At 40.8% G+C, this 15299-nt stretch overlaps 1 pseudogene across 1 annotated transcript in view; it reads left to right on the top strand.

Moving 5' to 3' along the window:
- Nucleotides 1-6410: 6410 nt before the first annotated feature.
- Nucleotides 6411-15299, top strand: part of LOC307230724 (potassium voltage-gated channel subfamily B member 1-like) — a 17665-nt pseudogene continuing 8776 nt past the window's right edge. Inside the window, exons 1-3 of the transcript in view lie at nt 6411-6529; nt 6650-6863; nt 7847-8104. The product of the transcript in view is annotated as a potassium voltage-gated channel subfamily B member 1-like (transcript). The remainder of the gene's footprint in view (nt 6530-6649; nt 6864-7846; nt 8105-15299) is intronic.

Below are 15299 nucleotides of genomic sequence, written 5' to 3'. Positions count from 1 at the left end.
GGGCTTGTGCCTGGTGGCAAAAGGTGTGCTGCGACCTGGCGGGGCTGCGGAGAGCGCTGCCCAGGGCCTTCTGGGGACCCTGGGGGGCTCCCCGCCGGGTGGGGCGTCTGGTCGGCTGCGGCGGGGCGGGCCTCGACCTCGCTTGGGACGTGGGTGGGCAGTTTGGGCGGGGTGTCGGTCTGTAGGCGCTGGGCCTGAATCTGGGCCTGCGGTCCGTACCTGCGCTTGGGGCCGGGTTGTATGTGTGCGCCCCTGGGGTGCGGGGTCTCCCCGTGGTCCCTGGACTGGGTTATGCTCCTCTGGGCCAGGTGTGGGGGTAGCTCCGCAGGCCTCCGGCTTCTCTGGGGGCCCAGGAGTCTTCTGTGGCTGCAGGGCGGGGTGCTCGGGGCTTTCCTGCAGCCGTGGGGGGCTTTGTGCAGCTCAGGTGGGGGGGGGGGCTTTGGGGCCCTTTCGGCTGCTCGGAGGTGCCACGAAATAATACCAACCTAATACACAAGCACCAATGGAAATAAGTCCTGTATACTCACTGGTGGACACCACACACACACACACACACACACAGACACACGCACGCACGCACACACACACACACACACACACACACACACACACACACACACACACACACACGCACACACACACACACACACACACACACACACACACACACACACACACACACACACACACCTTTTCAGCTATCGTCCAATCAGTGTCCATGTGACTGAGGGGCGGGGCTTCAGGCTGTGACGCTGTCAATCACTTTTGTGCAGGAATATTTACCTCCACGTGTGATGGAGCAGGGTCTCCTCTGCCCAGCTCGAGCAGGTAAGCAGCACCTCCATCTCTCCTTCTCCCCTTCTCTCCATCCCTCCAGCTCTCCTTCAATCTCTCCATCTCTCCATGCTTTTTTTTTTATTATGTTCAGCAAGAATCTTGGTGTTGGATGTGATAATTACTTCGTCGTGTTTGTAGTAATTGTGCTTCATTGAGTAATTGACTGTAATCACTGTTCATCCATATCTCTCCATCTCTCTCATGTCTTCTTTATGATTTTCATATATATGTATATGTATATACTGTGTGTGTGTGTGTGTGTGTGTGTGTGTGTGTGTGTGTGTGTGTGTGTGTTCCTGCCTCTTTGGAGAAAACCTTTTTTGTTTGTTTGTTTGTTTTTTTTAAGCGTATAAGTGGATGTGGATAATGTGAATCATTTTTTTGGTCATTCCATAATTCTGTGCGACTACATACTCTGTGTTCTGTGTACGTAGACTTTAAATATCTGAACGATTCACTGAGTTGAAGCTGCTGCTGTGTGAAATAAAAGGATAAATTCAAGCACAATTAAAATTCACAGAAAGTAGAATATGGTGATTTGCTTCACTTCTATAGACTTGAAGAACTTGTGTTCTGGCTTTTTATTTTCATTTCATTTTCCTTGTAGGAAGGCTGAGTTTGGTATGACACTAATCTAATAATAACAATAATAATAATAATAATAATAATATTAATAAGGTTAATGTTATGACTATAACCACAATTCAAGATGACATGTAACGAAATTGATTGTTTGTGATGCAATACACACTTGTGTTATAATGGAAACAAATGTGGCTCTGACTATGAAATATAATGTTCATTGTAGACTAAACCATTAATTTGAAATTTGGCTTAATATCTAAGAACTAACAGGATGTATATAACCGGCTTGCCAAACATGTGTTTTTTCCCACTTTAACTCTTCCCTGTCGTGACTCTTCAATGCCTCCTCCTTGCTCAAACTAATTCATGACCAGTGAGATGTGATAAAGAAGGGTCTGCATTTCAAAGCCAGGTATTCTATGTCTGGGGAACAGTGTGTCCCAACCATGTCCATAACCGCACACCAGTCATTATATACGGAACCATTGCTTTAACAAAATAAATAAAAGATTGACGCCTTATCTCATAATTCCGAGATGAGTTAAGAATAAGTTATTAATAATAACAATAATAATAATAATACATTTGCGTTGAAATAATTGTCACTCATTCTGATGAAAAGTCATATGGTGCGTGCATAAGCGCAGACATGTGCGAGTGCGTGAACGTGCGGTACGTCCCAGTTTGGGCGTCCTTAACTGAACTGGTAATCATGAGATAACGTGTCTAATCGTTTTTTCTTTTGTGAATGATATGTGCTTGAATTGCGCTGTAATTATTGTATAATTGTTATTATTAGCCGGAGTATTGGATTACAATGCATGGTCCAGGTGTACCTAATGAAGCAATCCCCACCCAGTGTGTTTCCCGTGAACGAGGAATTCCCAGTAAGCGCGGGTCAGAAGCCCGTGGTGATTAAGTCCCTGTGTTTTATACACACTGCACGTCGCTACTACCCATTGAATGGCTTAGTGAGGTCCTCGGATCGGCCCCGCCCCAGTCCTCCGCGGCTCTGGCTCGGGTGCCGTGAGGACGATCAAACCTGACTTTCTAGAGGAAGTAAAAGTCGTAACAAGGTTTGCGTGCATATGCACACTCCTCTTACCGGATTTGGAGCTCCTGTTTTCAGGTCACAAAACCACACAACTAAAGCACAGACCCAAATGAGAATTCTAACTGTTCTTCACCAATAGTATAGTACATGCTTTTTGATAAAGCATTTGAGCATCCACTGTTCTCTAGGGGTAAAAGTCTGAACTCAACAACTGTGTGTGTGTGTGTGTGTGTGTGTGTGTGTGTGTGTGTGTGTGTGTGTGTGTGTGTGTGGTGATCACATGCACTTTAGTGCACATATCTGTATATACAAATAGCCTATCTGATATACATAACTCTATTCCCTTTACTTCTATTTTGTACCCCCACTCTGTATTACCTTTTTGAGTCTTATTTTATTTCTGTTTTATTTATATTATTCTATTCACTATCTGCATTACGTTTTAAACAATCAGTTTCAGTTAGTTAGCAATGTAGAAATAAGCTTTAGCTTTTATGTTCGGTTTCGAAACTATTGTGCATAATCTCCGGGTGCGTTGCAAAGACATTTCACTGCATATATGTACAAAAGTTTGTAAATGTATGTGACAAATAAACCTCTTGAATCTTGAATGTTCAAGGTGGACGAGGCTCAAAGCAATTGCTGACCTATGCCTGATAGGTATGGTCCAGTTGTTTCTGTGAGCAATCAGATCTGCAATGCTATCATGTAACCGTTGCAGAGATGATACAAAACAGTTTTTCACTAACTTCTCCTACAAATATGGACCGATTTTGATCACACTGGGATGACAGCAGGTCGGAACTGCCCCGAATAAAAATCTTATTCCTTTGGTGTCTGTGGGTTCGTCCGTTCCATGAGTTTCATACACGTGACGTAATTTATTTTCTTAAACAAAAACAAAAGATTTTCTACACTTTGTGCAAGACCCCGACTAATGATAATAATAATAATAATAAAATAAATATTATTATTGTTGTTGTTGTTATTATTATTATCATTATTATTATTATTATTATTAATAATATTAATAATAATGATAATAATAATAATAATAATAATGAGGATGATGTTGCTGTTCATTTGGATGCATTGCTCTCAGAAAAAAACATTACTACAGATTTCCATTTATTATCGTCGCTGTGTTTAAAGGGCCGTTCCATTTTTCCATATTTCCATTTTTTTTTTTCTTTTTTATTGTGTTGCTTTATTATTATTTTGTTGTGAGTTTCTGTGACACTGGCTTTTCCCGTCCGTGTTGAATAATCTATCTATCTATCACAATTGTACAGAATCCTGTTTTTCCCTCTTGGATGTGGATTAACCTGGATATGAGCCCAATACTTGTAGAGTGAGAGAAAATTCATCATTGATGTGATTGATCATGACTAAGCCTCTCCTGTGTGTGTGCAGATCGCCAACAGACTGAGAATGAATCAATCCAGGTTTGGGGAATCCAGGCCTGAAGGAATTGGCGAAGTGTTCGCAAAGTCTTCCCTTGTTATTATTCTTGCAGTCGCCATCGATATCATCAATGGATTGTTTGTCTACACCTACTTTAAGAGCAGTGGGTTCCATCAAGACAGCAGGTACGTTGTCCTGTTCTGGTGCATTTGGTTACGTGGGTGTGTGCTTGGGTGTATAAAGCCACCGTTTCACGGCGAATCCAACAAACGACAAAAAGTGTGAAAAGCTGTGATGTGCTGCAGTAAGCGCCGTCTCCTATGATGTAAGCCCCGCCCACTACGCCGTTTTGAAGCTGGTTTAGGGAGATTTACGACGGCAATACCTGATAATCAAAGACACGGTCTTATTCAACAACTTACAAAATAAACACTGAACCAGAAAGATGAACTTAAGAAAGAAATGGTGATGTGCAATTAAACTGACATTAAAAATAATAAGACTTGAACATGAAACAAAAAGTTGGCAATAAGCCTAAAAACCTAAAAACTCCACTCTCACAGTCCTGTGGTGTGAGTAGTTCTTTGAGGTATGTGGGGACGTTTCCGTTGCATTTGAAAGACAGGAGAAGGATCTTGAATTCATCCTGTATGAGACAGGGAAACTTCTGTGTGTCTATCTCTGATTTTCAGCATAAGTGAATTATCATTGCATTCTGTGTATTACTGTGTCAACCCCCCTCTGCATTTCTCTCCTTTCCTCTCCTCCCTTCCAGATATGTGCTGTTCATCCACCTTTTGATTAACGATATGATCTTGGTCACAACTACTGTGTTTAATTTCATTCTTGGCTACGTGACCTATGGAGAAATCCCGACCGCTTTCTGCTGTTCCATTCTCATCCTCAACTCGGTCACTGACAGGTAGAAGTGACTGTGTGAAAGAACAGATGTGGATGTGAACACTTGGAACACTATATCAGGAGGATACTTTCTGTAAGGGAGTCCTGCAGAGTGTTGGGACCTTTGGCTCTGCTTCTGGGTTTAGTTTTAGGGATTTATTGTTTAGGGGTTTTTATGGAAGTAATTATTTTACATTGAACTTAAGTGCCTGATGTGAGGCTGAATGCAAATCCTACTCATGTCTCTGTTTGCAAATGTTTCAAACCAAACCACTAAAGGTCATTGATGGCCACACTCTTTATGAAATCTCCTTCTCCTGTCTCCCAGAAACACCCCTCTGAACCTGGCAGCCATGGGGCTAGAGCGCTACGTGGCCGTGTGCCACCCCCTGCACCACATTCAGTTCTGCAAAGTACAGCGGATCCACATTTTGATCGCTACCATGTGGTTGCTCTCAGCCATCTCTTCCTGCTGCGACCTTGTCTTTGCCGTCCTTGCAAAACCCCTGTCGTACTTCAGTGGTGTCGTAGTATGCCATATGAACATGGTTTTCGATACAGAAGCCCACGACCTCAAAGACATTATTGTCCAGGTGGAATTCTTGTCACAGAACTGTCTGAATATGAAAACCTGCAGAATGAAGCTTTGCGAAATCCACCTAATGTGGGCGCCTGTGTTAACCGTTGCTGTACAACTTCTGAAGCATGATAACCTTGTGTGTTTATTGTCCCACAATTATTTGCAGCCAGTGTTAGAATATCAGTAACAACAACAAATCCCAGCATTCCTGTAGGAGCTCTGCCGTGGAGGTGTGTCCAGTTGAGTGCAGAGTCATAGTTGTGCCCGGTAGAAGCAGCTAGATGATCCAAATTATACGTCAACATACAAGAGCACAGTTATTTGCATATTGGTCATTTTAGTTATTCAAACCTTTTGTTGTTGCCAAATATATGGCTGAAGATTATTTAGGAGTTAATAATCAGGGTACAAAAAACGTTTGTTGATTGCTTTATTTTGTCCACCCCTGTATGCCAACCAGCATGTTTAACTATCCCCAGGCTACGCTGACTGCATTAGTGTTACCGACTCTTATCTTCACCTACCTGAGGGTTGTGCTTGCTGCCATGGTCTCTTCGACAGCTAATAAGGTACGTTATCTCAAGGGTCAGCACTTGAACAAACCTCACAGAGAGGGAAAAGTGCCCATGTAATGGTCTTAAGGGATCATTTCACTATTAGTAGGTCATTCTATCAAAAATAAACAACATCATTGAAGAGAGTCTTCCCCACACTCAGGCTGGTTTCCGTAAAGGTCGATCAACAACAGATCACGTGACCCGGCTAGTTCATGACATCGAATGCGCCTTCCAGAGGAAAGAAAAGTTTGGAACAGTCTCCATCGACCTCACTGCAGCGCATGACACAGTTTGGCACAGAGGCCTCTACCTCAAGCTCCTGAAGACTTTGCCTGATGTTAAGCTTGTGAAGTTCATCATGCTGCTTATACAGGAACGTACCTTTGTACTGGAGACCTCAAACGGCCAGCGCAGCAAAAGAAGAAGACTGAGGAACGGGCTCCCCTAAGACTCTGTTCTTGCCCCTACACTTTTTAACATCTACACCGCTGTCATGCCTGTTGGAGAGTGCTCGCTATATACCTACGCCGACGACTCAGCCATTGGATTTGGTGACAAAGCCTTTAGTGTGGTTGAGAATGCCCTTGAGAAAGATCTCTCGCTACTGAGCAGGTACTTCCACAAATGGCATCTAAAGCTTAGCCTGCCCAAAACAGTTTGCTCAGTGTTCCATCTTGCCAATCGATGTGCGAATACCATGCTGAACATCACACTCGACGGCACCATCGTCAGGCATGACCCCAACCCTAAATATCTCGGTGTCACACTTGACCTTGGCCTCACCTTCAAGCCACACATCCAACAAGTTGCTGCCAAGACCGCTGCCCGTGTAAAACTCCTGAAGAGACTGGCTGGCACTGGATGGGGTGCAAACTTCACCACCCTGCGCACCTCTACCCTTGCCCTCGCATACTCCACGGCTGAGTATGCCTGTGTTGATGTGGATGTCGATTTTCTCCCCATACTGTCTGGCATTCCACCTCCAGAGCTCCGTCGTAACTTCCTGACCTTGAAGCTGGCCTGCAAGAGTGCAGATGAGCCAACAAGCCTGATCCCCCCCCCGCCTGCTGAATATGGCCACCAGAGACTCAAACGCAGACACTTCTCCACCGAAGCTTGGAGACTCCTTACCACGAGCCCTCCACACCCTGGATGGATCCTTGACTGCTGGAACAAGCAATGGTCAGAGTCAACCTCCACGTTGAGGAAATTCATCAACTCCCCTTCAACCAATCCACCTGGGTGTGAACTACCACGGAATGCCTGGGTCAACCTCAACAGATTTACCTCTGGAGTAGCAAAGACCCAAACCTATCTGCATATGATTGGAGTGTCTGCCACAAATCTCTGTGAATGCGGAAAACCACAGACTGTTGAACACATCATTGATGAATGCCCAATCTTCAAATCACCACATGGAGTCAGCGGTCTCATTGAACTTGATGACGATACGTCTTCTTGGCTAATGTCCCAATTGCCTGTGTAGCCCTACACGAACGAACAAACTATGCTCCATCCCACAAATTGTGAACTATTTAAAAACAAATAGGAGCATCCAGGTGTGTTAATAATGTCATAATTGTTTTACAAGAAGAATGTTCTTGAGCTTCCTGTTTGAAAGCAAGATAAGTAAATGGAGACGGCATCTTTGAAATTATTCTGGGTAGAATCATCCACCCAGCAACCACTAATGTTAAAAGGGTAGTGTCATTATATAAGGAACAGATAAAGAGAGATTTCTTTGTATGTTTTAAATTGGTTCCTAGAATTGGCCCATAAGAATACAAATCATATCTTTGGCATTCATCTCTTGCTTTAAATCAATAATTTTACTTGTTACTCGTCTAATCTCTGACTACAAGGTTTGTGATTTTTAGGTTATTTGAATATATGTACAGTTTACTGTTACTGTACTCCTCTCCTCCACAGGCTTCTGCCATAAAAGCCAGGAACACCATCCTTCTTCATGGAGCCCAGCTCTGTCCCTCTCTGCTGTCCTATTTATGCACCATATTGTCTCAGTATTTGCTATCTTTATACCGCTACCAAACGCTCAACATCCTTTACACGTCCTTCGTGCTTCTGACCCTCCTGCCTCGAATGCTCACCTCGCTCATCTACGGTCTGCGAGACCAGAAGTTATATCGTGAGTTGAAGAAGTATTTGGTCTGCTCTGCTGCCAAGAGAGTGAAGCCAATGTCATAAGCAAAAACCAGCTCTAAACATGGTAGAAAAACATAAGATTTGTTTCCTGATCAAATCTCAACGTGCTATGAATTATTTGAGGGCCGTTATAATTCTGTCAATGTTTATGGTAATATACTTTACCGATGTAAATGTGGTCACAAATGCATTAAATGTACTAAGTGGGTACAGCAAAGAAATAACATTGCTAGGGTTAGGGGTTCTGTTCCCTGTGTAGCTCAGCTGGGAGAGCAAGGCACTAACATCGATCTCCTTACTAGTTTTTGATTCCACACACCTCCACATCCTGTGTGCCAAGCCAAGTGTTTCTCAGTCCAAGTAGCAATTTTACCCTAGCTTCAATTTCTCCCCATGCTAACCTATATTTCAACTGAAACAATCACAACAATCAGCTGCCGTCAAATCCCTTTATTGACTTAAAACAAACACTGAATTTGACAATTCGATGGCTGGCAATGCCATGGGGCAGGGAGACATTTTAAAAGGTTTTAACTATTACACCTACAACATTTTTTTGCGGAAGCTCCAGCACTTTTCTTGGTTTTAATACAACCAAATATCAATATAAAAGTCAAATAATGTACCTGTTTTTGTGACTCCTGTCATCTGCTGCCAAGCTGCTACAAACACTTTGGCTGAAGTTCCCAAGAACTGACAAAGAAAAGCAAAGCGAAAAAGTTTATTTCAACTGAGGACGTGGTTTTGGAAATCCTGTAGATTAAAATTTTAATATATATTTTAGGTCCATTTAAAATAGCATCTAGAGCTAAATATAGGACTTTTTAAACTGCAATGAACATGAATTAAATTTTGATTGATTGGAAAAATAATACTTTAAATATGAAGCATGTCCTAAAACGAGCTGCTGGGGGACCCAAGGTTTTGTTTCGTATTTTTAGGTATACTGTATGTGCAGTGACTATAAAACATTTCAACAGTATGAGTAAATCTATATAATCTAATCTTGTATTACTAAAAATGGCAATCTTCTGAAATTCCAATTCCAAAAAAGAAATGAAAACTATTTACAAATTAAAATAATTTATCACATAAAACAGGACCAATAAAGGTTGTCTAATATACAATCCTTTAACACAAAAAAGCACATTTTCAGGAAGCAAATTTTTATAAAGACATCTTGACATTTGTTATATATTCATTACAAAAACTTGAAAAACTAGCCCATCTTCACCAATAAATTAAATATTCACCTTATTTATTTTCTGTTTTTACCATTTTTTCTACATTGGTAATATCAGTCAACTGCAACAAATTTTCACTGGATGGCTAAAATATCTGTATTGAAGTGGGTAATTGTGTATTTGTGTCTCACCACAGCAAAAGCCGCCATCTTGCGCATTTCTAAAATGGCCAGGAGCAGCCAAATACATTTAAAAAAACCCTTTGAAAATGAGATTTCTCCAGATTCGTGTTCCTTTCTGTTTTATCTCTCAACGTATTTTCAAATCTGAGTTTGATTTATAAATGGTATAAAAATGTTATACCGTGGAGTTAAATATTCCCGTTAGATTACATGGGGAAACACAGTTCACTTACCGAGCACTGAACAACGCCAATCAATCGTTTCCTTTTAAGCGAGCGTCCAGGTGAAGCTCATGCCTCCATATTCCATGTGATGTGAAGTCACAATGTGAAACCATTTTGATAGAATTTAACCTTTAAATCGTACTACTTTTGCGCACACAGAGCCATTGTTGTGAAAGAAGAAGAAGAAAAACCTTTGCATCACGCACCTACATCACTTCCGTAAACAGACGGTTAAAGCGCAGCACGGGGGTAATTCGGTCTCACTTGTCTGTGAAAACTTTCCTCTCCATATCATTATGGATTTACGTGAAGCGAGTGGAGGAAGCTCTGAATCATATTTTGGATCTTAATCTGACCAGTGCGATAGATCCAAGTCAGTGTAAGCAGCGCGTACTGGACTTCATTTTCCGCAATGACAATCAGTTCTCCGACGGCGACGTTGAGAACGACAGCGCTGCTGAATGTGATGTAACTCGCCTTCGGAGAACTGATTATCATCGCGGAGAATGAAGTCAATGAATAATAAATTTGTGTTTTGTGCAGATAGGCTGCACTAACAAGAGCAGATTGTGCGGAGATGAGAGATGAGGTGTTGATGTGTGAAGTGAGTTTCCGTCTAAATTGGGGTTTATTTAGTTGTAAAAGATGTAAATAAGGGGAATAAGAGAATAATAAACGATGAAATAAATTAAAAGAGAATTAAGAGGAAATAAAAAGTAATGTTAGAATGGCAGAATTAGTAACTCAAACGCAGTTAAATAACCATGCAAGATTAAATGAAGACAGGGCCCGTATCTTTTTAACGGTAAGACGTGTACGTTAGCTGCTGAGTGAAAGTTGGCCCTATGATAATATAGTAATAGTCAAATTTGTGTCGGAAAAACAAAGAGGAAATAACCCTGGACAGGGGAATCGGCTAAATATGAAATAAAATGAAATAAGATGAAAAAGATGAAAGAAAAGTGAAAAAGAGTTAAAAGTTAAAAGTTTCAAAGAAGAAATAAGCTTAAAAGAGGAAAAAGATGAAAGTAAAGTAAAAAAGAGTTAAAAGATAAAGACTTAAAAGAGTAAATAAGATGAAAAATAAAGTTTGAAAAGTGGGGAAAAACTGGGCTGAACCTGCCCAGGAGTCCTCGTGAACATGCATGACAAGAGAATCTGATTAAAAAGATAATTTGTTAAAAGTTTGGCCAAAGTGAACATTTTGATGAAATTAGAAAAGTATAAAGGAGTCGACGTTAAAACAACGTTTTAACGTTGAATAATACATAAAGAGAAATACTTCTTGCCCCTTTAGTGATAAACATATATGAGCCTGTTTACGGACTTTGTAAAGTTGATAATAAAGATTATGAGCCTTTCTTTAAGGACGTTTGATAAAAATATATGAGCCTTTTTCTTTAAGGACGTTTGATAAATATATATGAGCCTTTTTTCCAAGGACGTTTGTACATTTGATAAAGGATATGAACCTTTACAGGACTTTATATATTTGATAACAAAATGAGCCTTCTGAAGGACTAGAGCCACCATCTGCATACACATGCATGTACACATTCAGAAAAGAAAAGAAAATCTCCTGCTCTGAATTGGAAGTAGGATTTGTGAATTTTTTGATTATTGTGTGGGTTTTTTCATTTTCTTTTTATGCTTGGGGTGTGTGTGGCGGTGATTTCTGTGAGTCCTGTCTGGTTAAAAGAGCAGATAGTCTTGTTGAAATAGAAGGAAACGCAGGTTTTTGATGCAAGAAAAGAGGTTTTGTGTTTCGGCTGCTGAGAGAAAACAGCTTTAATTTATGACTGTGCGTAACTGCATTGAGCTGGGCTGTTCCTACGGGAGCCAAAACAGGATGACGACCAGTCCATACTGGAAGTCGTTGCTAAATTTAAGAGGTGGAGCAAGGAGTGGTGCTTCATACAGAGTGGAACTTAGTTAGAACTCCTCCTGACGAGAGGGGCTGTGTAGTTAGAAGAAAAAATATATATAATAAGATCAAATAAAATTAAATAGATGATTAGAATAAAAATAATAAAATAAAATAAAAATAAATAGATAAATAGAATTTAAAAAAATAATTAAAGGTGATGTCTGATTGACTAATATACTCTTTAAACTTTAAATGCAGTGCATGAATAAAAGTAAGCATTGCTTTATTTCAAGTGCGTGCAAAATAAAAAAGCTTATAATGTATGTCACACTTAATTGTATTACAGTGTGTATTAGAATTTAGAGTGAGCCGAAGACACTGAACTCTTGTGTTGTTCTTTTTCTTTTTTCTTTCTTCCTCTCCTTTACTATGCTGAGTAAGAAGCTGGGGTAAAGACAGAGAAGATGGAATGAGTCTGAATTGGATCATCCAAAGGGCAGATGACAAGACATCTGGCAGATCTTCCCAGACACTGAGGCTTGCGGAAGACAGCGTTTTGGAATCCTGAATCCTGAATCCAGCTGAACCAGATAATGGCCAGTACGGTTTTACCCACAAACTCTTTCAACAGACCTCACCTGCATTTACCTACTGCTTATGTCAATACATTTAGTTATAATATACGTGTTTAGCTTGATTTCACATATAGGTTTGTAGTAGTTCTTTTTCATATATTGCATTTGCAATTATTTAGTGAGAGACTTGGCAACGGACTGACTAATTAAGGCATTTGCCTAATTAATGGAATCTTATTGATTGATTGATTACATGTGGAAAAGCTGATTTGATTTAAATACTGTCGAGTGCTGTGAATATTGGTTTCATTATCTGAGTATGGTTTATCTAGGCTTTTTTGGGAGTGAACATTGATATAATTTTGATACTTTAACATAAATGAGTGTGATCAGATGCATCACATGGTGAACAAGTGAATTGGCTTTCACAAGTGGGAAGTGATTGGTCTCCTTTGGGGTTGGCCAATTCAGCTGTTTTTGGTTGAGTGTGATTACACGGTGCTTTATAAACAAATTTTAAAACAATTCAATTCGATTTACAATAAAAGAAAAATAATAGGTTGATTAGAATGTCAAAAATGGATACTAAAATTACAAAAGTAATCACTCCTTTTGATGTAGTGCGAAAGAATAATCCCCTTATTAAAGATATTGCAAAAATATCAGGAAAATTGAACAAGCGTTGGCCTGACATTGAACAACCGTGGCTAGTTGAAGGAACTCTTAACCCGGATGTGATTAAAACAATGCAGGTGCTTGTGTCCACATATAAAGTAAAACAACAGAAAGGCAAGAAAGGAAAGAGACGCAGGGAGAAAAGACAAACAGAACTTGGCATTCTGCAGCTGTTTATAAAGGAGGGACAGACATGGTTCGAAGCTGCAAAAGAAAAAGGAGAACAAAGTAGACAAGAAATAAAGAAAAATTAAAAGGAAACTGATGGAGAAGATTACCGCACCCTTCTCACATACAGCACCTGTAAAGAAGCCCCCGCCTTATGAGAAGGAGGTGAAGTTCACTGATGTTTATCGCCAGCTCCCAGTGATTACACAGGAAGGCAACTATCTTTTCAAAGTTGAGGATGAGCAAATCACAGAGATGGGCAAGGCTACAACAACCATCAAGATGTATCCGAGCTCCAACAGTACCAAGAGAAGGAACCGTCTGGGAAGCAGATAACGAGTCAGAAGTCTGGAAATAGGAGAAGAGATTGGTAGTGACTCTGTCAAAGCTATTGGAGGATACGACCCAGCAGTCAGACAGATGTTGGCTAAAGCGGAGAAAAAAGGAGATCGACCAGTGAGGAAAATGGCTCCAGGAACGGACGACACGGATGAGAGCGAACAAGGTGAAAGCGATGAAGAATCGGAGAAAGAAGGTCCTTCCTGTTTTCAACCGTTAGCAGCCAGCACTGGGGTAGGAGATGACAGACGTATGGTTTTAAGAGAAACTGAGAGGAGCATAGACGAATGCCTCGAGGACATAAGTGACTCCACCTGTCCCGAAGTGCGACAAGCATAGGAAAAACAATTATAAGAACTGCAAATGCAGTATCCAGCATGACCAGAAAGAACAGGACCAGGAGACTCTCAGAAAACTCAACCAAATACAGTTGGTGGATAAGGAGAATGAGGATAAGAAGGCCAAAGAAAAGGTTTATTGATGAGCAGAACAGAAAGAATTTGAGGTAGATACTGCACTGCGGGTGAGAAGAGGATTCTCGGTGGTGGAATGAGGAAGTAAAGGAACAGCTATGAAGATAAACACTGATGATTTTCTTGATAAAGAGCGTGACATTGAGAAATGTGTGCCACATATGACCTTAATGTTGCTGAAGGATTTGAGCAGAACGGAAAGAACGGAAGAAGCTACAGTATTGTCAGGAAAAAGTAGCTTATTGGGGTCAAACAATAACCCATGGACACAGAAGCATCATGCTCAGATAAGGAAATTGTTGCATGCAATGATGAAGCCAAAGGAAATAGCTGTAGCTAAGTGGCTGTCCATTTCATTTGCCACACACATTGCTGACACACATGTGTGTATGTGTGTGTGTGTGTGAGTGTGTATCTGTATATATATATGTGTGTCTGTGTGTGGGTGTGTATCTGTATATATATGTGTGTGTCTGTGTGTGGGTGTGTATCTGTGTATATATATGTGTGTGTGTGTGTGTGTGTGTGTGTGTGTGTATATATGTGTATATATATATATATATATGAACATGAACAAACAAAAATCTAACTGAAATCCTGAAAGGTCCTTATTGTGGCTTTTTTTCAGCTTGATGCGGATACAACAGACACAATTGCTCCAAAGCCAGCGTGCAATGCAATTCCTCTCCTTTCTTCTTCACAATTTCTCAATACAACATTTCTCTTCCCAAATTACCGACTAGCCTTCTGAAGCCTGAGTTAACCACTTTTCATCACTAGACACCCTTAGTTTAGGCACACAGTAAGTTTCTCAACAAACGGGCCTAAAGGGGACTTGGAACTTCTCTGCGCTTTTAACACAGCCGATTCGGGGTGGGCCCCAGGCCTGTTCACTTAACTTCCTTTACTTGTTCTCATCAAACAATCCAATTTGTCGTCTCCACAATATTTAACAATTTTTATTCATGCATCATCCAACAATACCCAAAACCATAGAGTTGTTCGTCTGCCTTAAACAGTACAACACTTCCACCTAAAATATTCCTATTTAAGCTATGCAGACTTCATGAAATGGCTCTGCTCACCTTTTTGCGGGTACCTGTGGAAGTATCGCAACCGTTCAGGCTTTCGGAACTCCTCTGCAGTCTTGTAATGGGATCATGTCGGGACACCATTTTGTCGTGTCCAATATTTTTAATTCTGGAATGATGCGATGACACTGGAACTTTGAGATAAGGAGAGTTTTTTGGACGGTTTGAGAACCATAAAACTTGTTCACCTGTCACTCAGTGACTTTGTGATTTCCTAGATACATCGACGTAGTGAGTTCTAAGCTGTGCGTCTCATCTGGCAGACAGTTCACCCAGAAGTCCGTCGACCTTTTCCCGCTATTTCCTTATGTACAGACGACATGCCCTGTTTTGTGGGGCTGTCTCTTGTTTCAGTTCTTTTCCAAGTATCTGGTCTCTGTCTCACGGCTGTATGTGCCAGATTAACCGTTTCGGTGCCTGTTTTGAACTGATTGCTTAGTT

This window comes from Zeus faber (genome assembly GCF_960531495.2).
Source record: "Zeus faber genome assembly, chromosome: 5".
Lineage (NCBI taxonomy): Eukaryota > Metazoa > Chordata > Actinopteri > Zeiformes > Zeidae > Zeus > Zeus faber.
Note: the sequence above shows the minus strand (reverse complement) of the source record. Positions and strands in the feature narration are given on the sequence as shown.